Source organism: Dromiciops gliroides, chromosome 3 (genome assembly GCF_019393635.1).
Source record: "Dromiciops gliroides isolate mDroGli1 chromosome 3, mDroGli1.pri, whole genome shotgun sequence".
NCBI lineage: Eukaryota > Metazoa > Chordata > Mammalia > Microbiotheria > Microbiotheriidae > Dromiciops > Dromiciops gliroides.
In genome coordinates, this window is record NC_057863.1 from 22502029 (window position 1) to 22529326 (window position 27298).

At 38.4% G+C, this 27298-nt stretch overlaps 2 pseudogenes; both read right to left on the reverse strand.

The window, feature by feature from the left end:
* Window positions 1-402: 402 nt before the first annotated feature.
* LOC122747089 lies at window positions 403-1308 on the reverse strand (annotated as a pseudogene).
* A 16882-nt stretch (window positions 1309-18190) lies between these two features.
* LOC122747090 lies at window positions 18191-19057 on the reverse strand (annotated as a pseudogene).
* Window positions 19058-27298: the final 8241 nt, after the last annotated feature.

The following is a 27298-nucleotide window of genomic DNA, read 5'->3' on the forward strand; positions in this document are numbered from 1 at the left end:
ACCAGCACCATCTTTGAGATTCCTTTCTACTAGTGAAATTACCTAAGGTTCAGATTAGATTTTTGCATTGATTTCACTTGTTCTAAACTTTGGCTATAGCTTTAATAACACCATTAATACTGTATTGCTCTGATTATAACCCAGTGCTGGCTCTGCTTAACAGCAACTACTTTGAGACTGTACAAGTCATATCCAGCATCACTAGGCAAACAGGGTTTAACAAATAGCCACACTGTAGTATTCCACCATTTCTATGTTTAGGAAGAATGCATTCATAGGTTTTATATTTCTGGTGTCAGTAATCAGAGGGAAGATCTGACCTACATGAAAAGAATATCATACCTAATCCCTTAACCACTGTCATGTTCTCTAGACAGTAAAGTGGCGGCACATTAAAAGACTTTAAAATTGCAGCTCCATCTGGATTCCCAAAAGAGTATCTGCACTCTTCTTTAAATGGGACTCCTCGCCTGGATTCAGGGTTACCTTCACCACATATGAAATGCCATTCTGCCCCAAGACAAAGGGGACACTAAGGAAGATGTCTTCATTAATGCCATATAGGACCTTAATCATGGTGCAAATTGGATGCACTCTCCTAAGATTCTTCATAATGCTTTCTGTCAGATCTGCCACAGACAATCCAATGGCCCAGGAAGTATAGCCCTTCAGCTTGATTACCTCATAAGCACTTTTAGCCACCTGATTATGAATTTCTTTCCAATTCTCTGAATCAGCATCGTTCCAAAAGCAGGATAAATATTCTTCAGAGACACACCAGAAACATTCACACCATTCCATATAGGAACACTTGAGTCTCCATGTTCCCCAAGGACCCATCCATGACAACTTGAAGAATGGACACCAAGTCTCTCCCCCATTAGGTAACAGAAATAGGAAGAATCCAGATTGCAACCACTTCCAATAACATGGTTTTAGGAAAGCCACTTAGCTTCCAGGCCACATATATCAAAATATCCACTGTATTGGAAACAATAAGCAGCTTGCAATTAGGGCTGTATTTAACAATATTGGGAATGATAAATTTAAAGATATTCACATTGTGTTGGACCAAATTAAGATGACTTTCTCCCTCCTGTTGACGTGTCCCAACAGTAATGACAACCAGCTTAGTTTGTCCTCTATGACATCAACTAGGGCAAGTTCAACAGCCAATTCCTTCCTTAAAATACTGATGTCCCATGACATGCCAGCTGCACCAACCTCAACAACAGTGATCTTAGTTTGGGGAACCTGGTCTTCCTTTAGGACATTCAGAATCAGGTGATACTTGACAGTAGTTGCCATTTTGGGGGAAATTTAGGTTGCTCATCATGCTATGAGGTGTTCTGAGTGCGATGTAAGACTGATGCTCTGGGACTCGTGAAAGCATCATTTACTCTTATCTTATATACCATATATATACACACACACACACACACACACACACACACACACATCAATGCAGTGAGTGTTTGAGGCCAGATCATAATGGGCTGTGAACAGAAAAAACTTAGCCTGGTGCCAAGCACATGCAGTCCAGGGCTGGATAATTCTGGTATGCATTTTATAAGTCCTCCTGGTTTCTTTTTCCTTTTGGAAATTCCTTTTGGGTTGTAGGTTGGGTAGGTGATTTCTTTCTTTTTTATGGGGCAATGAGGGTTAAGTGACTTGCCCAGGGTCACTCAGCTAGTAAGTGTCAAATGCCTGAGGCCGGATTTGAACTCAGGTCCTCCTGAATCCAGGGCCAGTGCTTTATCCACTGTGCCACCTAGCTGCCCCTAAAATTGGGTAGCAATGTAGCCAAACTAGTAATATCTGTCATGGAATCTATACTTTTTTTGTGGGTCAATGAAGTGCTTTATTCACTGAGCCACCTAGCTGTCCCTTGGGTAGGTGATTTCTTAGATTCCTCCCAATTCTAAAATTCTGGGATTTATTTGAAATATATGCATCTACGATAAATGTGAGAGAGATCGAACTAAGTCTCAAAGGGAATAAATGTACCTAACAATAGAAATTGAATCCCCTTCTTCTGTCTTCCCCCTCTCCTTTTAAAACCCAATGCCTGGCTGTGACCTAAGATTTAGAAGGCAACCCCTGAGGATTAATCATTTATAGGAGTAATTTATTTAGGAACTTCCTAAACCATACAGCTTTCCCATCCTGGAGCATCAAATAGACAATGCTTATAGCCATCTATAAATGTTTTTTATGATTATCTTTTCCAGGCTTTCTTTCCCTAAACTTGAATTTTCCCTTGCCTCGGACTTAGAGGACTTCTTTGAGAGTATTGTCTGGTATCTGGCTTGAAAATCTGAGAAACAGTAAAAACAACATGGAGATCAACAAGGGAAAGATTAATAAACTAGTCATTGTAAAATTGAAGCCACGTGTAGGAGAGGAATAAGAAACATGTCTGCTTTTTGTTGGTAGAGTTTGAGACTGAGTCAATTAATATGGGATTTGGAAGATCTCATTTTGGATTCGGAAATTAATGTAAAGAAAAGGATGCAATACCACGGGAAAGTCTGAGAGATGATTTCTTCCATTGGTGAAAACTTTTAAAGGAGAGAAAGCCTGCAAAAGAACAAGTTTAAAGATGACATTGAAACAGTCTAGGTGACAGATAACTAGCATCCAGACAAAGAAAGTGACTGTAATTTTAAGAAGGAAAAGTTAAATTCTTGGAAGACATGGGGATCTTATTCTCTAACATGATTCTCTCCTGAGTAGAAACTGGTAATGAGATTGGCCTGTTTTCAACTTTCCCTAAAGAAACTTATGTATTGAAATGCCCAAGAGACCTCATTATAAGGTGATTTTGTGTCTATAAGATAATCTCATACCATAGAGGTCTAGGTCAATGTTATATGATGCATTAGGAAGGAAACAGAAGCTGCTCTTTAAGAAATATCAGTCTCCTGGAGATGAAGAGCAGGGACCAAAGGAGGCTCAGGTAACATTCATACTCTGTGCAGAAGAGGTAAGATGGATAGCATTTAGAAGGAGTGAGGTATTTGAAGGTATATTCAACTAACTTTATAAAGGACCTACTGTGTAAGATGCTGTTTGGTGCTCAAATATCAATATGTAAAACAACACAGCTTCTGTTTTAAATTATCCCCCCCTCCAGTATTTCTATAGATGGTGCTCCCTAAAAATAGCCTTTTTGAATTACTAACTCTGTCCCATTTCCCATCTAAATAAGCAAGTGTCTTATTGCATAATATTTAAATAAAACTTTAAAGAGACAACTGTTGTTAAGGGCAAGAGAAGCACCCAAAACAATTCATTGTCTTATCAACTAATCAATTATCAGTTATTTTCAGTGCCTACTAATTTGCACTTCAAAGGATATAAGATTTCTTTAGAACTGGTACTTGTTCAAATTTTCTTATATTGTATAGTTTTCATCTCTGTCGTCACACAACCCTCTGTTATCTAAAAGAATGGGAGTCTTCACCTAGATTTTGGTTATTAGCATGGCACTCAGGCTCTTTATTTGTTATTTCTCTGTCTTGTGATGTAACTAGCCCACCATCTTTCTCCATTACTTCTTTCCTTGTATACTGCTGTTTTTCCTGTTTTCATTGATAATACCTTATACCCACCATGCCTCTCTGCATTGCCATTTGGTTATCTACTATGTTCATTTCTTGAGAAACTAGTGTGAATAGCTACCGAGCATCACTAGAAAAATATTGCTATCAAGATGACAGTGTTGTATCAGAGAATGGATTGAGATGTTTGCAATTACTGCACACAGTTTCCCAAAGGCAATCCACCCTACCCTCCTCTATTCTCTTGCAATGCTGAACTCAGTTCATTGTCTCTCTCTGTGCTATCCTTGGTATTTATAGGTATATATGTGTGAACTGTTCAATCATGTCACTCATACATATTAAAAATGGTGAAATACCATAGATGGCAACTGGATGTTTTTCAGTTGACTTAGGAATTATCTACATATTTCTGGGTTGTAAGAGAATTAAGGAAGGGGCGAAGGGGAGCCAGTGTAGTCTTCTACTACTATATAAATATACAAATTACATTAAATGACATTCTATTCTATTCTATTCCATTCTATTATTTTTTCTGGTGTGGTATATACTATATTAATAATCAAATCAACATGAATTACAATATAATATCTCACACTATGCACATATCATACCATATTAATTAATTCTATACCTATATGTGTTTGTGTATGTATAATATGAAAGCTTCATATACATGCATGAGTATACAGATATATACATGCATATATGTGCATAAAAGTGCACATGCATTTATATAGACATGTTCACATTCATATATATCTTGTGAGAAAATTATTTGTGATAGGGGTTGCTGAAAAAGCCTAGCCTGACCTTTCTTAAGGTCAGCCCAGAGTTGGGAAGTTACCTCATTCAAAACCACACAGATGTGAAAACCTTGTTCCCGCCAGAGTATCTGTTCTCTGGACTCTGACCTCAGAGCAAGATGGCACTGAACCACCCTCAAATCCAGTGAACCAATAGATTTTAGTGATGCTAGCCAATTATCTTTGAACAATGTATATGGATGGGTTCTGCTCCTGCCCTCAACAAGCTTGCGCAGACAGACACTTACTCTCTTTGGCATGGGTACTGGGTGAGAGTAGACCCAGCCCTCTAGGGTTCCACATTTTCTCTCTTCTCTCTCCTAGCTAGGCTTTCTTATCTTTAAGAGCCATGTGTGCTCTCTTTACTAATGTTTAATATGCTTTAATAAAGGCTTAATGCCCCCAAATGGGTGCAGTGACTTCTAATTTATGTTACAAATATATTAGAAACCCCAGCTAGTTTTCCCTACACTTGGTACAGAAATAAGGTGATCACATGTAGTTTTACTTGCCACAATCTTTATGTATAGACATTTCTCTATATCTAGATTTATCTAAAGTACATTTATTTATAAATTTTGGAATATATATGTATATGTATACACATGAATATATACATATACATATACACACATACATATACACATATACATATATACATACACACACACACACACACACACACACATATATATATATATATATATATACACATGTAAATGATGGATCATTTGAATAGGCCTTTCATCAGACTTATGATGTATTCTCAACATGAGGCATTATTCATTTTGTTTCAATTATAGATTATTCAGGCCACAAACTCTGGAAGAAAAAGGAAGATAATTTTAGAGATTAAGAAGTATTTTTTTTTACTTACTTTTAAACTTCCTCCCCATGTACCTTTTCCCCAGATTGAGTTACCTCTATTAAGGAGACCCAGCCACAAGTCATGACATTCAGGGATGGCAGACCACAGGTACTCCCTTTTTCTCTTTCCTTAATTTTTTCAAAACCCAAGGCACAAGTCATTCCCCATTCCAATGAAAAAAACATCCAGTTTCCCTAAGTGATAATTTGCCATTAAAAAAAGAAAATGAACTACCTGTCTGGGTGATTCTATTGACACTTTGACCTTTTTTTCCCCCTCATTTAATCCTGTCTTCTCCACAATCCACCCCAGTCTTCATGGTTTAGGAGATATGCAGAGCCATCTCCTGCGGCCTATATTTTTCTCACCCGTGCTTTCTGTCTATCTTAATCCCCCAAAGTTCTGTCTCAATAGTGAAGCACTTCTCTTGAAAACACAAATTTTAACAATTGCATATATAGCTTTTCCTTGCACACAGTCAATAGAAAAAAATGTTTTAATTTGAAGCAAATTGTTGGATATTTTCATTGATCCTAGCAATGGTTGGATCAAGTTCACATCTTTTTCTATAGCCAGAAGGCACCAAGTCTGAATTTGTTTAGTTTTTCCTCCCATTTGCTGTTGCTCTTAGTCCATTTATCATAGCTGTCATTGTCCTTTTGTACTGAGATAGTTTGTTGTCTTTCCTCTATAGTCCTCCAACCTGGAGAAATGCTTACAATAAATCTCTCACTCTCATGAAAAATATAGAAATTAGTTTTTTTTTTCCAAGAGACCATGAATTTCTACCTAATTTGCCCTCTTGAATTTTTTTCTTCCATTCTACTCTGAGTTTTTGTTTTAGCTATTTAAAAATAGCACTAAATGATTTCAGGAAGTGAAACATTTTTAAATGTAGAGTTAAATAACAGAAAATAATACTGTGTAAAGATGGAGTTCTTAACTTATTACTTGACTCAAACAACAAAAATGGGAAAAAAAGGTTCCCTTGGAAGACAAATTTAGTCCCTATTTTTCCATTCTTCATTCACTGAAAATGAATGGGAGTCTGAGAGAGCATAAAAGGTTGCTTGGTAGCTCACATTTAACTGGAACACAAATTAAAATACCTTTTCTTCCCTTTGCCTCTCTACACACATCCCTGCCTCTCTACACACTCTGGTAGCACACAATGTGAATGCTACTGAGAGAGATGAATCCTTCAATGTATAATGAAATAGAAAGTCCACAGGAATGGAACAAATAAGGAAGATTAGAAGGATGAATGTCTAAGCATTAGACCTTGATTTAGTAGCTAATGGGAAATGGATGATAGCTTGGAAAATATTCCGTGAATATACCAGCGCATCCATTTGAAGTGTGATAATTTGGCAGGGAACAGATCTATGATTGGATTCAGCAAAGGGAATTATTAGTAATGAAGCATATGGATTTGGTAGTAGAAATGGAAAAAAAAAAGATATACTCCTATGGCTATTTGTGGATGTAAACATTTTATATATCAATCTGCTCTGCTTTTTAAATCATAAAGTGTTCTGCTTAATGACTATGTTATATTTATGTCAACTATTCTAACACTTACTGTTTATTTGTTTGTATTTATCCTGGCCCCTGAAATAATCATGACAGCTTGGTGAGAATCCTAGTGAATGAGTCAGAAGACGAGACTAAAACATCAGAAAAAGCCTCAGTGCAGAAACCGGGTGACCATGGGCAGATCCATTATTCTTCTGTTTCTCAGTTTCCTTACTTGTAAAATGGGCATAAGAATAGCATCATCCTTGGGTGTTATTATATTGTATGTCATTCATTAACTGTGACCTTGGACATGTGTTTTCCTCTAGGATGTAATAGTAATATCTTATATTTATACAAAGGTCAAATTTGGGTCTCAATAAACAAACAAACAAACAAACAAACAAACGAACAATCAAATAAATAAATAAAAAATAAATAAGATCACAAGCTACCAAAGGTCCCTAGGGGCAGCTTCTGGGTGAGCATATAGAACTCTGTCCCTACAGTCCGGAAGATGTGAGTTGACTCTCAGTATCAGACATTTCCTGGTTGTGTGAGCCAATAAAAACCTCTTCATGAGCATTTGTGATGTAGTTTCTGGAAAATGTTTTCTTTGATATAGGAATCCTCAGATGAGGAAATTTCTTTTACTAATGGAAGTTGGCATCTTCTCTGAAACTCGCAGACTTGGATTTGAAAGGATCACTAGAGATTAAATGAATAATTGCCCTGGGTCATAGGAGCACATGTTAGGAGCAGGACTGAAACTTAGGTCTTCCTGGCTCTGATGCCAGCTGTCCATTCACCATGCTGCATGGTCTAGCTTAGTATTCTCTCTTCATGACTATTCTTGTTTAGATTGTTCTTTCCACTCACCTTGCTGTCACTGTGACACATGCTCTCATCACCTCTCACATGGATTATTGCAGTAGATTTCTAGTTTGTCTCCTTGCCTCAAGTTTCCATCTATTCCAATCCATCCTCCACTCAGATGTCAAAGTGATTTTCCTTAAGTGGATGTCTGGCCGTATCAACCCCTCCCCCCACAAATTTCAAATTTCAAAAAAAACTCCTTAATAACTAGGGTATACAGCATGAAAATCCTCTGTTTACCATTTAAAGCCCTTTACACCCTAACTCCTTCCTACCTTTTCAGGGTTTTAATATTTTGCTTTCCCTCTTTACTCTGTGGTTCAGTAACACTGTGCCTCTTGTTGTTACTGGCATGTTATACTCCATCAACAGACTGCTCCTTTTTACTCACCTCTCACCCGATTCTGGGTTTCTGCAGCTTCCATCAAGACTCAACAAATCCCAGCTTCTGTAGGAAGTCTTTCATGCTCCACCAACTTCACTGCCACCATGTTTTCTTTGGGGTTATCTCTCATTTATACTGTACAGTTATACCTTCCAAATTGAGGGAGTTAGGGGCATGGTAACCCCATTTGGAAAATCTATGTAAAATTTTTTAGCCCTTTTTGTACTGGAGAAGAAGTTTGAATTATTATGGCATGAGAAGATTAAATCTGTTGATATTATACAATACTGTACATATATTTAATGCATTTCTGAATTTCTAAACCTTTTTCTGCATTGTCTGTTGGCCTTCTCATATAGTCTGCAGTTTCTGCAAAATGCCCCAAAAGATTCCCATTTAATTTCTTTTCTTTTCTCCTTTCCTTTCCTTTCCTTTCCTTTCCTTTCCTTTCCTTTCCTTTCCTTTCCTTTCCTTTCCTTTCCTTTCCTTTCCTTTCCTTTCCTTTCCTTTCCTTTCCTTTCCTTTCCTTTCCTTTCCTTTCCTTTCCTTTCCTTTCCTTTCCTTTCCTTTCCTTTCCTTTCCTTTCCTTTCCTTTCCTTTCCTTTCCTTTCCTTTCCTTTCCTTTCCTTTCCTTTCCTTTCCTTTCCTTTCCTTTCCTTTCCTTTCCTTTCTTTTTCTTTCCTTTCCTTTCTTTTTCTTTCCTTTCCTTTCCTCTTCTTTCCCTTTCTTTTCTTTTCTTTCCTTTTTTTTGGTAATGAGGCAATGAGGGTTAAGTGACTTGCCCCAGAGTCACAAAGTTAGTAAGTGGCAAGTGTCTGAGGAAGGATTTGAACTCAGGTCCTCCTGAATCCAGGGCCAGTGATTTATCCACTGTGCCACGTAGTTGACCCCCCCCATTTAATTTCTTATGATCCTCCCATTTAATATCTTATGTCAAACTGTAATATATAGAAACCTTGATGGGCAAAGTCATGAGGTGGAATGAATAATTGTTTATATATCTTGTATTACATAGTTTCTTGTATGTTTTCTAGTCCATGAGCCCCTTGGGAGCAGATACCATGGTTTTGCCTTTCTTTGTATTCTCAAAACATTGCACAGGGCATAGTGCACAATAGGTGCTTAATAAATGCATGTTGAGGGGGTAGCTAGGTGGTACAGTGGATAAAGCACCATCTCTGGACTCAGGAGGACCTGAGTTCAAATCCAGTCTCAGACACTTGACACTTACTAGCTGTGTGACCCTAGGCAAGTCACTTAATCTTCATGGACTTGCCAAACATAAATAAACAAACAAACGAATGAATGAATGAATGAATGAATAGATAAATAAATGAATAAATAAATAAATAAACAAACAAACAAACAAATAAATAAATAAATAAATGCATGTTGAGTCTCTATCTAGTAAATCATTCCTTTGAAATGAGCCTGATGGGAGGAACCAATGGCCTTCCTCTGGCTTGTTAATATTTTGATTGCCCAGGAGAGGTGATGTATCCTCAAAATTTAAAGCATTTCCTTTTTTTTTTTTTTAAACCTGGAGGATGGAGACCTTTGTTTTTAAGTCTTGACATTTTATTTCCCTGGCCTACTCTTATATAGCGATTTCCACCCAAACCATGCATTATTTTCCAAAGATTTCTCATTGGATAGAGATCTTAACTTGTGGTGGCCATCTGACCCCAAAGATCCCAAGTTTGCCTAAGATGAGCCATTTCTCTGTGATTACCCAGTGTTACCAATGTGCATTTTAATCCAAATTTCACATGATTCTCTTTCAAGACAAAAATCGCCCCTCTTTTCTCTTTCTACTTTTGTCACACTTTTATGTTCAGAGATTCCAGCTCATCTCTTAAATCTCCAAAGAAATCACCTCTGCACTGTTGCCTACGGCAAATGCTGTCAGAAGAAGCTAAGGCTGATGAGTGGGCAGTACAAGTTTCCCCAAAGAAAATGGATATGTCCAAACTGCTCCATCAGGCCTTGGGAGAATTGAAAAGAAATATTAGAAAACTTTGGTTCCCCTAAACAGGAGCAGAGGAAGAAGCCAGTGGGCAAAAGCTATGGTTAAAGTCCTTGGTTGAAAGTTGGAAAGACATTCATTGATGTTGTTCTTTGGATTTATCATTCTATTTGGAAGAATTCTTTTCTTTTTGGTCACTTGGTTTTAATTCTATTGAGAAACTAGTTTCTGTGAATGGATTGGTTAGCAGTGACATTGCAGCACATTGCACAGGAATTGAATGAAGCCAGAAGACCTGAATATTCATTCTAGTTGTTTCATTTATTTTCTGTGTGCTTGAGTGTTAATTCCTTAACCATCCTGGGCTTCAGTATCCTTCATTATAAAATGAGCTACCTCTCACAGCTAACAAAAGACACGTAGAATATCCCCAACCTGACATTTCATCTTATGTGCTAACCACTCTATTTGTGATTTTAAGAGCTTAGATGAATTGTTCTCTGAGGTCCCTTTTAGCTTTAAATATATAATAAATTCCAAGTAACCATGTGCCCAGAGCAGGGTGCATGGACACCTTGTCCTACCTTTCTTTGGTATGAAACATGATTTCATATTACAGTTACCCTTTTCATAACACAATTTTCCTTATAAAGGTCTTGATATATTGCAGGTCGGCATAAAAAATTAAGTGGGAATTTTGGGGAGTTTTGCCGAAGCCAAAGATGACAGGCAAAGGCTAGCAGGTGACATAGAAATCATTTAGAAACTCAAAAATGCATGAAATATATGTATAGTATTATATAATATAGTCTATGAACAAATACTTAAGCAAATTTTACAATAAGGCATTGTTAACACTCCATAAAAGAAAAAGAAAAAAATCAGATTTTTATCTCTGTTATGAAGGGAGGGCCAAAAACATTTGCAAGAATTTTCCAGATCTTGGGGATGTGGGGTGTGGGGTGTGGAGGTAAGATGTCTCTAACCCCCTTGACATGGAAGGGATAATTATATATGAATCTACTTTTCTTTTCTTTTTTTTTTGGGGGGGGGAGCAGGGCAATGAGGGTTAAGTGACTTGTCCAGCTACTAAGTGTAAAGTGTCTGAGTCTGCATTCGAACTCAGGTCCTCCTGAATTCAGGGCCAGTGCTTTATCCAATGCACCACCTAGGTTCCCCCAAATATTTATATGAATCTACTTTTCAATAAAAAGGTGAAAAATTAAATTAGCATTAAAAAGTTGTCTTTCTATTTTACATTAAAGAGAATTAGGAGTGGACATCAAGTGGCCCTTTCATTTTTATTTTAATAAATTATCAGGGATGGAAATGAAGAATTAAATGAGTAAATGAAAGAATTTCACAGGAAGAATTCCTTTCTGTCAGTTTGAAATGGAAGCTGATGAGGTTCCCAGGCTTTGAGTATGCTAACCAAGGTTCATTGAGGTCCTTTCTCTTTCTCTTTTATAGTCCTTTTTCTAAAATGAACCTGAAAGGGGGCAACGAGGTAGCACAGTGTATAAAACTCTGGCCCTGGATTCAGGAAGACCTGAGTTCAAATCTAACCTCAGACACTTGACACTTACTAACTGTGTGACCCTGGGCAAGTCACTTAATCCTCATTGCCCCACAAAATCAAAGACAAAAACAATAAATTAACCTGAAAGATGAAGAAGCTTCTTTAGTGCAGTGAGAAAGTGAACTAGGCATTACCCAATTCACTGTGCTCCAGGGGAAAGGAACAAGAAGTACTCCAGGTCCAGAAGAACTTTGGAGTATATACTCCTGGCACTGTTTGGTGATGACACTCAGTGACTTCTTCCCTTCCTCACCCACATCCAAATCTGATTTCTGTTTATGGTAATCAAGAAATATACTTTTAGTTACAAGATGAGATTTTAAAAATGACATTTAAAATATTTAATCTTTTAAAGTTTATCTTATTCCTTTTGTTTTGTTTTTAGATCATTGTTATTTCTGGATAGACTTTACCCCTAGCATAGGCTTTACCTTGTAATAGGCAAAACAAACTGACGCTATCCTGTCAGAGTGTGTAGTGTTTCATACTGTTGTTTCAATATCTCCAATGAAAGGAAGATGGCACATCCTTTTCCTCTAAACAGTCAGACAATCTTCCTTGTTCAGAATTACATTTTCAATTTTATATTATGATTTTCAAATTCCTTTTTAAAAAGCTCAAAGAGAGGGCCTTGAATACACAGTAGTGGGCATTTAATAGATGTCTTTGCAATGGAATGGATGTTGTCATTATTGTCCTTTGTTCCTGAAGAGAGCCATGACATCTGCGTGATTTCATGACTTTCAGTGAATTGGATTGAAGTCAGGGAGGGCTGTGCAAATTCCTCAACCTCCCTCCCTCCTCCATAGCCATCTGGGTTCACTGGGAAGATGTATTTCAGGATGACTGGAGATGGCCTTGGATGTTTAAGGAAATTGGGTGACTTGACTAGAGTCATACAGCTAGTAAGTGTCTGAGTTGAGAGTCAGGTCCTCCTGACTCTAGGGCCAGTGCTCTATCCACTGTACCACCTAGCTGCCCCAATGGAATGGAATTGAAAGATAAATTACTTGTTTGGCCATATTATAGTATTATAATCATGAACCAAATTATCCGTACCCCTTGTTAGTGATGTCAAGTCATGGTACAGTTTGTATTAGTATCTATATCTTAAATCCTCCTCTACCCATGTGATGTATCTGGCCCATTGTCAATGAAATAAAATGTTATTACAGGATAATGGTCTCTATCTACAAGATAAATGTCGAAGCAAAACCAGGTCATTTATTTCCTAACCTGGAACATTGCTCCGATGACACTGGGTGATTAGAAGGGCTCACAGACTTTCTTTAAACTGTTGACTGATTGATACAGATAGAATCGTTCATTCTTATGGGCAGCTATTCACTTGTGTTATTATTGAATCACTTTGGTAAACTAAGCTTTTAGGATTAAAAAAAAAAACAGGGTCAAAAAGCATGGGAAAAAAGTTTGAGTTGTAATGCTTTTTTCCCTCCAAAAGAAGTTTAACTTAAAAACATTGATGAAAAAGTGGTCTCACCCTAATGTCATTAGAAAGTAGGGTTCAGTCAGGAAATGAGTGAAATGAATTTTGATGAACAACTAATTTGTTGCTGTTGTTCTTAATCCTTCATTCTTGAAGGGGACTATGACACCAGGAGGTGATGTCACAACTTACAGTGAATTGGATTTAAATGAGGGAGGGCTGCTCAAAGTCACCAGTCTCACTCTTTCTTCCGGAGCTATGTGGGGCCAGTGGCAAGATATACATAAGGGTGACTGGATATGGCCCTGGATGTTTGAGGCAATTGGGGTTAAGTGAATTGCTCAGGCTCACATAACTAGTAAGTGTCAAGTGTCTGAGGCTGGGTTTGAACTCCAGTCCTGACTCCAGAGTCAATGCTCTATCTGTGCAACCCAGCTCCCCGAGAACAGCTAATTTAACCTTCCTCCAAATAGGGTGTCAAAAATTTGATAAGCTTATTAAAAAATTGGACTCGTTGCTTTATTAGCTTCAAAATTACTAAAACTTATGAAATTAACTAGGTGTTCCCAGTACATGACATGTCATCTTCCAATTCTGTGGCTTTGTAATGGTAGTACTCTATACCTGGAATATATACCATATTTCATGGAATCTCTAGCATACTTGTAGGCACAGATCCAGAGACAACTCCTAAAGAAAGAGTTCTTTCCCTCATTGTCTTTGAGCTTTTTTTTTTTTTTTTTTTTTTGCAGGGCAATGAAGGTTAAGTGACTTGCCCAGGGTCACACAGCTAGTTAAGTGTCAAGTGTCTGAGGCTGGATTTGAACTCAGGTACCCCTGAATCCAAGGCCAGTGCTTTATCCACTGCGCCATCTAGCTGCACCTCAAATCCCATTATTGAGCTTTACTTCTTAGAATGACTTTGTATCATTTTGTAACTATTTTGCATTTCTTTACCTAGCTACTAGTTGTTTCCTTTAAGTGGAAAAGAGTTGAGACCAGGGACTGTTTCATTTCTGTATTCACAGTTCGTGCTACATAGCAGATGTTTAAGAAATAGTTGTCTAATTTAATGAAACTAGTAGTCTTTATTATTAATCCAGCATATGTAGGGTGAATGGTCATTTGCAAGTTGGAAATTATGGTGAGTCATATTTTAGGTTTATTTTATTTTGGTAAGGACATGACTATTTTTCTTTTTTCTTTTGCCCTTCCCTCCTCACATAATGCATCTAAGATTATCATTGAGAGTACATACAAACATATACTCATACACATATGTATATTTTCAATCCTCATTTTTAATTTGTTTACTTATGGTGCTAAATTTGAATATGATAAATTGAAACATAAAACAAAGGAAACTAATTTGGATTCTGAAAAAAATAATTTCTGTAGAAGAAAAGAATAAGAAAAGGCCCATAATAATGTGCTTAGCACAACCTAGTGTGGATATGAAATAGTAATCACTAACAGGGTGTTATTCCATTGCATTTCCATCTTTAAAAATGGCTTGGTGACATTCTTTTGGATTTATGGTACTTCTTTTTCTTTGGCTTATTTACTAATGCAAATGATATCCCACCTTTTGTTTTGTGGTTTGGAATGAGTTTAACTGTGTTGGAGAAAAAGAAGCCTCCCACAAGATAATGGCTTTGTTAGATGCAGATCTTTGAAAAGTCCAGATATTTATCTGAAATAATCATCAGGGCAATCAAAACTAGAGGTCTTCTTGCTGTTCCCACCTTCAAGTTCTTTTCCTTTGAATTTTTTCTTGGATGGATTCTGTAATTAATGGTATCCTTTCTGTTATTGTCTAAGGCTCTTCAGTAGATGGTATTTCTGAAGCTGATTCTGAAGAACAGGCTCATTTTGTGTTTCTCCTAGTCATGGAATTATTAACTCATGGGATCATAGAATCTCAGATCTGCAAGGGACCTTTGCAGTCACATAATCCCACCAGTAGCCCCAAGAATCTCCATTCCACCATTCCTGGCAAGTCAACATCCACTTTTGTGAGAAGAACTTGAGTGAAGAGAACTTATTACCTCCAGAGGCAGGTCAATCTACTTTTCACTAGCTCTGTTGTCAGATAATTTTTTTCCTTCTGTTAGGCATAACTCTGACTCTTCACTGTCTGTTTCTTCTTGTTTTGCCTAAATTCCCCTTTCACATGAAGGCCCTTCTCGTGCTTAAAGCTATTATATCTCCTGCAATTTTCTCTTCTTCAGATTAAACCTCTCTAGTCTTTTGACTTGATCCTCACATGGCATGTACTAAAGGCCCTCCAGAACCCAAATTTCCCTCCTCCAGGAAATCTCCAATTTATCCATTTCCTTCCAAAGATAAGAATAAATACTATGTTACACAGAAGCACAACCTACTATGAGTTATCAAATGGATTTTCCCACTGTAGTAAGTACTGGACTCAGACCTATGACCTCCGATTGAGAAAAACAACAACAACAACAACAACAACAACAACAACAACAACAACAACAACATAAGGATGGCCCTTGAAAAGTACTGTTCATTTTGGTGTAATACTATTGGTTTAGAATCCAAGGCCTTGGGTTCAATCCTAGGTCCACTACTTGCCTTATGTATGAGTTTGGTCAGGTCGCTGCACTTTTCTGGACCTCCGTTTTCCAATTCTAAGATGGGGTTACTAGATAATTCCTTAGGTAGCTCCCTGTTATGTTCTCTGAGCCCATGATTACCTTTCTGTAGTCAGTGACTGTGAGGGCTAAAAGGACAGAATAAAGTTAATTATCTATTCTAACATGACATCTGAAGCCTTGGAACCAGTTCTGGTCATCACTGGGGCTTCCCACACTGAAGAAAACTGTAGCTTCCACCATATCAGGAAGGACCAGCAGATGGACAAAGGAGCAAGGGGGTCATTAAAGACAATCCATTCTTCACTGTTTTTACTCTGGTTAGAACTTATTAGTCCTTAAACTGCTCAGCTTGCCACGTATTTAGCTTGGTACAAAGGACTCATGGGGCATTCAGGAAATGTACTTCAAAGTTTTGTTGTGGAAGTTACGTGAGATTATGTAGATAGTGTGCTTTGCAACCTTTAAAAGTGCTAAATAAATCCGAGTTGTTGAGTGTTTCTAAGGCTGCACGAGGCAAGTACCAAGTCAAGGAGAGAAATCCTTTTACTTTCTTGCTCTGAATGGACCCTTCTTCCTCTCCAGTCTTGAAAATCATCTCTATGATGTCAACAAATGCAGCCCAGAGGATTCAGAATATTTTCTCTTCAATAGAGGATACTTTTGAGGTCAGTGGATCTTGAGGTAAGCCATTTATTGACTTAGCATCAGTAAAAAAAAAATGACTGTGGGCCACTGTCTGAATGACAACTAACTACTCCACTATTTAATGTAATTGGAATTTTTTACCACAAGCTGATCACTAGATTGTATAATTAGGTCCTAGCTGAGCAATCATTCTACCTCCCTCTCTTGCCTTCCTTTCTTTGCCAAAGTTCTTGGAAGAGCAGATTTGCACTTAATGCCTGCTCTTCCTTACCACCCCCTCCCTCATTCTCGAGCAGTCTGATGATTATAGCTCACGTGTCAATGGACAGGGCTATTTCCAAGGTGGCCTTTGAGCTCTTTGGGGCCAGATCCCCTGATCTGAGTTCAGATATCTTATATCTCTGATTTTCTGCAGCATTTGACATGTCTTTCTCTTTTTCAGTCAGCTAGTAAGCATTCATTGAGGGTGTACTACATGCCAGACATTGTGCTACGGACTATGATAGCCTCTCCCCACCCTTGACTGCCCTGCTTCCACTTTGGGATTATCTCCCCCTTACACTGTATATGTCTTGGATGGACATAGTTGCTTGCACAGTCTTCTCCCCCGCCTTCCCTTTTGTGAATCAGAGATTCCTTCCACCTTCCCCCAATCCCAGACAAAAATTGCTATTCCTTGATGTATCAACATAACCTTATTTAATGACTATCTAAGTGCATGCATACAACTTTGCTCAAAATGGAAATCCCAAGGTTGGGCTCATGTTGTAATTACTTTCCTCTCTCCTTGAGCATGATTCTTTGCACAGAGTCCATCTCCCTGACTCAAGTCTCTTCTCACACTAGTCCATTCTACATGGCCAAAATCATGTCTCTAAAATTTGGGTTGACTCATTTCATCCTCCTATTTAATAAATTCCAATATCTCACCATGATCACCAGGATGAAATCTAAAATCTCTGGTGTTAATGCCTTTAACAAACTGAGTCCTCCTTTTCCCATTCTTCTTACACCTCACTCCCCTGAGATCCAATGACTGTGCCCTTCTGGCCCTTCCTCATACATGGCACTCTTCCTAACTCCTTGTAGTTTTCACTGGCCATCCATCATTGATAGAACACTCTCTCACATAATCATTTTATTCTGGATTCCTTCAAGTCTCAGGTAAAACTTAGCTTCTGCAAGAAGCCTTTAGCCGTCCCTATTGATATAAGTGCCCTCCCTATGGGATTATCTCTAATTTATCTTGTATGGTTTTGTTTATAAATAGTTGTTTGCATGTTGTCTCCTCCATTAGATGATTATCTCCTTGTAGATGGGGACTGGTTTTTGCCTTCTGTTGTATTCCCAGAATTTAGTAAGTGCAATCTCTGCCACATAACAGGTGCTCACTAAATGTTTGTTGACTTTACTTGATGTGATTTATAAATGCTCATTGAACAAGTCATTGAATGATGAATGCCTCTTAGGGATTTTCATAAATTTGGAAATACATATTACATGTTTTTATTAAAAAGGAAATCAAATTTATTTAAAAAATAAAAAAAAAAACAACAACACCCAGACTTGCCCATTCCCATGAAAGTATAATAGCTTATGAGAACTGGAAAGATCCCTCAAGATCAGCTAGTTCAACTTCATTTTACAGATAATGAAACTATAAGGCCCAAAGGAGTGAAACAACTTTTTCCAAAGTCACAAGGGATGAGATTTGAATCTGAGTCCTTTAAATGAAGTGTTCCTTCTACCAGGTCACACTGTCCCTAAGACTAAGGGTTGGACAGGCTCATAGATATCATGTGAGTGCACTGTCCACTTTGTACAGTGGGGATGACTGGGGCTCAGAAGGGAGCACACTAGCCTGAGGCCACATGCTGTCTCAAACTGATTCAGGTAGGCATAGACTCTACATTTACCCACTAGGGGCAGTCAGGTGGCTGCTCCCACTTACCACCTTCCTGCTCTGGTCTGTGGAACTGGTCAGGGGGCTCTGCTTTGGGTGCTGCAGGCAGGGCTGGTTGCAGGGAGAGGTGCCAGAGGTGGGGCCCATTTCACCACAAGGGGCCCCTGCCATTCAGGGATCTCCAAGCAGGTGCTTCATGATCTTTGCCATGACATCACTGATGTAGCCCTGAACTCCTCTGTCAGCCAGGTGGCGGTGGTTGATGGCTTGCAGCTTGACTATGACTAAGTGGCCTCTTTTGCCTTTAGTGAGCAGAGGCAGGTGGCTACTGGGTTGGTTCTGTAGGGATGTTCCCAGAGTGATGGATAAATTTGCATTTCTGCAGGCTTCATCAGCAAGGTTAAGGTCTAGGTCAGGCAGGGCATTTTCCCAGTCCAGGATAGTGTCCCTCAGTTCCCCCCTGCAGCCACAGTGCACAGCTTTCCTGTTGCCATGGCCCGTGCTGCCCACCACCACATCACATACATACTGCATCTGACACAGCACATTTTCCCAAGAACACGTCCCCGTGGAAGCCAGCCAGTTTGTCCCTTGGGAAGCCAGATCGCAATTGCAGCCCAAGCACATTGTGGCTCACGAGGAGCTTCAGGATGTCCATTTGCTTCAGTTGTAGAAGGGCCATATGAGTCTTAGAAGGCCACACACTCTCAAATGTTGTGTCAAACGTGGATGCCAGGCCCCATTCCTCCATGGACCACATGCCCTGTGGGCCCCTGAAGTTTGGGATGGCTGAGGAAGAGCTAATGCCTGTACCTGTGTGGAACATCAGACTGAAAGATCTCTGAATCAGCTGTGCCAACTCCCATACTTTCCTGTCTAGCTCTTCAGGGGAGGTCAAAGATCTCAGGCCCAGATAAGGCAAGAGCCTGGCCACATACTTCACTGTCACCCAGGCCAAGGCTATATATTACATTTTTAAAAAGAATGGTGAATAGATAATGCCTTTTGACTGCATTTTACTCTTGATAATCCTGTAGTTTTCCCATATATACTTTTTCCCCTCATTAATTAGCTAATTCCTTAGCAAGCATTTATTAATTACTTACTATGTATCAGGTGCTGTACTGGGCTCTGGGGCTTACAAATACAAAGAATAAAATAATCGCTACTCTCAAGGAGTTTACATTTAATGGAAAAACAGATATAAAATATATGCAGCATACATATAATGTGAATAAACATAAATAATACAAAGCAATTAAATAAAGGTAGTATGGGGAGGAGGGACACTTCAATTGGCAAAGGGATCCCAATTCCCTGTCCTACTTAGGATTCTTCCTGTCTTAATTTGGGAAATGATCTTGTCTGAATCTTTCTATGCTATTCTTAAATAATCATACAATAATAAAATAATCAGAGGTCTAAGAAACTTCTCTTCCCTCTCTTAGTTAAAAAGACTTCTCAGTTGGCTACACAAAACACTAGCGTAATTGTGAAGAGCAAGACCCACTCCATCTTGGAGCTACCTTGATAATTCAAATCCATATGAGAAACACATCTTTTATGAAATCACAAGGATACTTGTGAGATGAGAGGTTTTTGAATGTAAAACATAGAGTTAGCAGTTTAAGAATGTAACCGTTACTACCATGTTACAACATTTTTGACATCTTTTTTTTTTACTATTACTTAGCCTACTCCCCCTTCCCTTTAAACCCATAAAAATGTAAATCTTGCCATTGAAGAATTGTCAGTGCTAGAGAAAGCTGAATCTATTTTCCTTTGTTCAATGAGTAAAGCAATTTGGCTTGTGTAACTTTAATGTGGTCTGATTATTTTTTGACAGTTTCCAAATGCTGCATTGAAATGTTTTACCTATATTTATGAAACCTGTTCCTAAGTGCTAAAAGGATTTTTTTTTTTGCTTTATGCCACATTGTAAATATAAGAGGTCATAGGATCACAGATTTTTAGTTGGGAGAAGTTTTCTTCAAGGCCATCTTGCTGCATCCTTTCATTTTACTCAGTAGGAAGCTGAAAAAAGGTAAGTGACTTAGTAGTAGGTAGCAGAATTAGAATCTGAACTCAGACCCTTTGACTCTAAATCTGCTCCTCTTTGCACTGTACTGTGTAGTTTTAGATTTAGACATAGCATCATGGCTAAATTGATTCTGTCATTCATTTCCCGAAGCAATAGGTTTGCTTAAGAAAGTCTTGTTCTGACTACTACTAATAGTTCTGTAGATTTCATCTGTGCAAATAGTGACATGCTGTTGATTTTATGGAGTAGAATACGGCTTGAGGTGGGCTTATCAAGCCTGTGAATATATCCTATGCACTGAGGAGCCAAGTATGCACAGGATAATAATGAGGAATGTCTTTTTTCTAGTTTGCCTAGAATTGCTCAAGAGCATGAATTAGACTTTGTTATACTTGTGTGAATACTTTGTGCTCTCATCCTGCTTTTTCTTTGAAGCTCCTGAAAATGTATTATAAGTATTATCTTGTCTTTCCTTACAACAGTATTGGAGCTGTGTGACAAATACGGTTATCCTCACATAACAGGCATGCAGAGGTTAATTGACTTGCTTCAGGTCATGAAAAATCAAGGAGAGTCAAGAATAGAAGAGCGGCTTTATATATACTTTCCAGTATGGGCATTCTCATCTACTTTGCCTCTCTCTCTTCTCCCTCCCTCCTCTTTTCAAACACACACACACTTCCCCCATATAGCTTCCAGAAAATTGTACTGTTCAAAAAATCTTACATGGAGTTGTAGCAATTTGGAGGCATCATATTTTACTTAGGATGTAATGAAACACTTGAAGGATACCAATGGTGAAATTCAGAAGTCTTCAACTTACAATTGGATTTTCATCATGAATGCTTATTTTGGGGGCAGCTAGGTGGTAGAGTGGATAGAGCACTTGCCCTGGAGTCAGGAGGACCTGAGTTCAAATCTGACCTCAGATACTTGACACTTACTAACTGTGTGACCCTGGGCAAGTCACTTAACCCCAATTGCCTCACCAAAAAAAAAAAAAAAAGGAATGCTTATTTTGAAGTGAGATGTTTGGAAATCATCAGAATGCATTTCACTACAGTCAAAACAACAGAGTTCACAAAAGTCTACAATTTGACATGGTGAGGAAAGTGTGAGACAATAATTATTAATACTGGGTTTTTTGGGAGACCCAGTGACCCTACCCCCACGAAGGAACTCTGGTTCGTTTCTCAGAGCCAGCCCCAAAGGTACATTAGAGATAAGACTAACTTAGTAGACAATAGAAACCAAACCTACCTGAAAGCCTTTGCCCTCAAAGAGTTTGGCTTTCACTAGACCTTTAGGTCAGCCCAGTATTGCTCATTTTAATATTGACCACCCTTAGGTCTCATTGGCCAATAGAATTGAATTATTCTAGCTAATTAGCTTTGAGCATTGTGTAAGAGCCACCTCTATCAGAAGAGGAAAAGAGAAAGACCACAGGAGATTTAGGCTTTATTCCTCTCGCCCTCACTCTCTAGATGCTAGGTAATGTAGGGATTCTGAATTCTGGAGTCATGTACTCCCTTTTGTCTATGGTACTGGGGGCTTTTAGGCTTGGGTTAGATGCAATCAACTCTTTACTAACATTTAATATGATTTAATAAATGCTTAATGCCCAAAACTGGTGCAATAGCCATTAATTTATAAGTAGCAATATATTAGAAACCCCATCTAAGTTCCCAAACAACTTATAATAGAGTTAGGCTTCCCCCCAATATTTTCAACAGGCACAAAAGGGAATCTTAAGATGTAGTTCAGCAACCTATTAGCCACATGATCTTGTGTAAGTCATTTAAAGCGTGTAGATCTCTGTCTCCTCTTCTGAGGAAGTTAGGAGCTAGAATAAAGGGCCTCTTTTCTCCCTTCAAATTCTGACGCCCTTCCTGGAACAGAGAAAGACCATTCTTCATTTACAGTCCCAATAAGTCCACCAAGTTTCATTCTCCACAGTCTTGCACAAAGTTGGTGCTCAACAAACTGTTTAAATGACTGAACAAAGGCTTCAATGAATAAGATCAGTGGCCTTATTGACACATTAAATTTGGAGTCAGAAATTCTGGGTTCATACTTCACCTCTGCTACTGACTACATGCAGTGCCTTGGAAAAGTCATTTAACCTTTAACCTGTAACTCAATTTTCTCAACATAACAAAGTATTGGAATGGATAACCTTTAAGAAGTCTTCCCATTCACTCTACAAACATTAAAATTTCACTGCTGAAATCTCAAAAAGAGATTCTATATTTCCCTTATTTCCTACTATTTTATAACACTTTAGAAATGGCTTTTTAAGTCCTCAACTAAGCAAGGAAGCTCACTCTAAAAGTGGCCTTCTGGTTAATTATATTAATAGTAGACACATGGTTTAGAAATGCCCTCGCGTAGCCTGGGTGAAAATGCAAATGTTAGGTTTGTTTTAGTCTCACTCATTTTTTTATCCATTCTTTTGCAGGATGACAAAACTTCGCACTCTCATGGGTAAACTCTTTCCCACAATCATCACCCTGCCCAATGCCAGCAGCTAATTCTGATTTGAAACTGGCACAGGCAGAGATTCTATCTTCACCAACAGCTGTTTGCTTCCATATATGCTGTGTGCGGGGGTGAGAGTAGTGTATTCAGTTTAGAAGATGTGGCAGCAGGGCCTAATGATCTGCCACCCTGGTCTCTCTCTGGAAGCAGATGATTCCAAACTTTTTTTTTCTACTGATACTTGTATTTCTAGATTTATTCCTGCCCCCCCCCTGCCAATCCCATCTAGCTGAAGTAACCAGCCTCTTTACTCTGATGTGTACTTATTTATAGCATTCCTATATAGCCTTGTTATAATATCCACAATCAACACAGATAATGTCACATTACTGAAATTGCTGGAAATCCATTATGGTGCGTTTCTGGAGTAAATGGGGACCACATCTACACAGCTGCAGCTAACCACTCTTTGAGACTTTCCTCTATGTTGATAATGAATCTTTATCGACTTCCTGGATAATTTGCTCCTAAATACATTAAATTAGATGTAAGAGGAAGTTTCACAAAATGAAGACAAACAGGTTCTGGGAGCTGGTGATAGTTGGAACTCCCATAACGCTGCTTTCTTTTCAACACATGTTCACAATTCTCTTTCACCTTTCTGGGCTGAGCTTAAGTGATGTATCAGCATTAACATTAATGAACATCTGAACCAAAAATGAAAAAAAAAAAACCCTGCAGTTACTTTTTAAGTAGGAAATCTAGTTAAATATGGATGTAAGAAAATGGGAACTTTTGTAATCAGACACATTCTATCTAAGAATACATTCGATTTCCTGTCAAAAGAAAATCTAATCCAAAATATATGGAAATATGCATATCTAGATATAGCTTTGACTATAGATTTATAGATGTAAGCCCTCCCCATCATGCAATCAGTTGGAAAGTGTTGCTGATTCATCTTTCATAGCATCTCTCACATTTGTCCCCATAATTTCTACTTATCCCTTCTCTGACCTGTGGAAGGTCCTGGTTGCCTCTTGCTAGGAAAACTGTGGCAACCTCCTAATTAGTCTCTTCCACCAGTCTCTCCCTTCTCCTCTCCACCCTTCATCCACTAGCCAAATTAATATTCCTAAAATACAGCTTTTGCTTTGTCACCCCATACTCAATATGCTTCAATGGCTTTCTGTGGTTTCAAAGATGAAATTTAAAAATACATACATATATACATATATACCCATTGTGTTTAAACTCTCCATAATATGTCTTCCATTCCATGAGATTTGCAATCTCATTTTCTATTTTTTCCCTTGATATTCTATTCCCCATATAGGAAAATTCATATCCTATTTCTCTACCTTTAGATCAAGCCCAATGTCTAGAATTCACTCTCTTCTCATCTTTGTCTCACCAGGTTCTCACCTTTGATTGGCAGGTTTCACCAGGTTCATGGCACTAAGTAGTCAAGTCAATAAGTATTTAATAACAAGGGAAGGGGATAAGCATTTATGTGCCAGGAACTATTCTAAATGTTTTACAAATGTTATCTCATTTGATCCTCACAAAAACCTGTGAAGTAGGTGCTGTTATTATCCTCATTTTATAGTTGAGGAAACTGAGGCAAATAGGCAAAAATGACTTGCTCAAGGTCATACAGTTAGTGCATGTCTGAGGCTGGATCTAAACTCCAGTGTTCCTGATTCCAGGCCCAGTACTCTATCCATTGATGATAATAAGTACTTACTATGAGCCAGGCACTGTGGTTTGCAGATGCCACCTTTTAGAAGAATCCTTCCTTTCTTTTTCTCCTTTGTTTTTCCCAGTATCACTGCAGTAAAATCCAATCACCTCTAAGACAAATATTTTCTTTGTTTCATTTCTTTTTTCTTTGCATTTATCCTTAGAATAATGCCTTAAATTAATAAATGGGCATTTAACAGATATTTTTATAGTGTGTGCATGAGAGAAAGACAGAGTCGGGCCAAAGATAGAGACAGAGAGAGAGAGATTTAGAGGACTTTCCATCCTATGTGGGAGTGGGGGAAGGCTTACAGCATGTACATAGATGAGTAAGTACAAATGGAAGTGGGCTATTTTACACTGCAGGCCCCTCCCCTCCCCTATATAGCTAACAAGGGAACTTATGACCTAATATCTTTATCAGGTTTGAGAATCAATGAAACATAAAAACCAGGTGTTTGGACAATTCACAGATACCCAATGCTTTCATCCTACCCAATCAATTTGGAAAGAGCAAAGTGTTTTGAATTGCTGAATAAAGCCAGACAATTAGATGTATTAGGCCTGGTTGCAAGAATGGACATATACCTCCTGGGCTATGTATGTGAGAGGAAGGGTTCAGCAACCATTTTGGGAGTCAAACTTTGAGAAGTCAGAGTCCTTGCCACTGTACCCCATGAGGCCAGAGGAAGTATCTCACTCCCCATCTCCACTGACAATGTCAACAAAGAGACCAGAACAGTAAAAAGCAATGCTTCCAACCAGGAGCTGAGAGAGTACAGGCTGGGTATGCCAAGCAAAGGCAACTTCAGAGAGTGCAGCATCTTTGGCCAGAGAGAAGTGCTGGTGTAGGACTCTATAAAGGGCCCACCCTGGTGGCACAGTAGAGAGCTGAATCCTTCATAGCATAAGGTCTAGGAAGAGACAAAAGGACTTCTATCCAACTGAAGTTTTGTCACTTGTGTGATTTAAACATGAGCCTAATTTCCACTGGACACTGTAGTTGTCAGGGAATGTGTCTCAGACTTTTGGGAGAACTTTTTCTTCCAACTATTTCTTTTCTTTCCCTTCCTTCCTTCCTTCCTTCCTTCCTTCCTTCCTTCCTTCCTTCCTTCCTTCCTTCCTTCCTTCCTTCCTTCCTTCCTTCCTTCCTTCCTTCCTTCCTTCCTTCCTTCCTTCCTTCCTTCTTATTTTCTTACTAAATACCATTAATTAAAAACTAATTAACTCTGGTTGGCTCTAAACTCGGTAATCCGTCTAGAACATACAAGTTCTCTGTTGAAAACAAACAGAGGTTCATGAGCAACAGCACTTAAAGAAACCCTTAGCGTTACCTCTGAAAATGAGGAGAGAAGTAATAGGTTGCTGTCTGGGGACCAAATATCAGAGTTTGGTTTGGGCAAGTATCCCCAGAAAGGTGGTATACTGATTACATAAAAAAATTATATCATGGAATTTTAAAGGGGAGGGAGCACTGTTTGGGCCCACAACAAATTTATATTATTTAATTTTAACTGGACTCTCACTGCTCATTTTTTTTTCTGATTGAATCTTGACATCATCCCCACCCCAAGAGTTTTTCCACTTTTTCTGTTGTTTCCCAAAGTTACTTATCCCATCATTTCCTCCCTCCTCCCCCTAATTAAGGGACCTTATATCATACTTCAGTGAGAAGATTGGAGCCATCCATTTTGAACTCCCCTTTTCCCCAATTCTGAGCTCTGAATTATTCCACTATCACCCCCTTCTGTCTTTGGTCTCCAAGAAGGAGGTAACCCTCCTCCTTACCAATACCAACCCATCTGTCTCTGTTTTTTATCCCATCCCCTCATTTCTCCTCTGGGGACTTGGTCTTTCAATTTTACCTCTTCTTTATTTCAGTCCTTGCCTCATCCACTAGTTCCTTCTATATTATCTATAATTTTGTTCAGAGCTTTTCATCTCATTTCAGGCTAACTTAGTTCCCTGAGAGTCAACTGAAATTGATATATCCAAGATCAACACTGATAAATACAACAAAAGTTTCTCAATCTTCAACCTTAACATTTTTGAAAAATTGGACACAGTTGGTCATTCTCTCCTTTTACATGCTCTCCTTGAATTAATATGACACTGCTTTGCCACATTTCTTTTGACTGCAAACAATGGTGTAATAAATTAAAAAGGAAAGTAGGGATTCTATATTGTAAAAACAAAAGCAAAGAGGACCACAACCTAAACCATAATTTCAGCTTGAGATAATTTAGATGCTAAATTCCTTGTTAGTCAAACATATTTTGAAATTAAATTTCTACACAAGCTGGAAACATGCCTCCATTGCCCACTTTTAACAGCATGAATTTGAGTCAGAGAATTATTATTTTCCATTTGCTAAGAAAGTTGCATGCCAATTTATCTTCTACATGGAAGAAAAACAATTATTCTGATTTAATAAGTAGAGCAGCTGTGTAACATTGGGTTCCCAAACAGAAAACAAAGGAGAATGGATAAGCAAGTCAAACACTTACCTTTCTTCAACTCTTTAACCTTGGAAGTTAGAACAATAAAGAGACCTTTTCTTAACCTCAAATCCCTCTGGTCTTCCAGTAGAGTGTGTGCCACTTGCAAATGACCCTTAGTGACAGCTGCAACTAGATGATTCACCATAGGATTTCTGTTAGTTTATGATTAAGAGAAGGCACAATAATCTATGCAGAATAGGTGTGGAAAAGGATGATTACATTTACATGCAAATTCACTGGTACTAGTTAATTCTATTAGGAAGTTTGATGAGAGAAACAAAAAGCTTTCACATAGGTAAGGAATGGGTTCTGGGCATGTCCAAGTCTAAAGGCAAAACACCCAATTTCACACATGCTAACA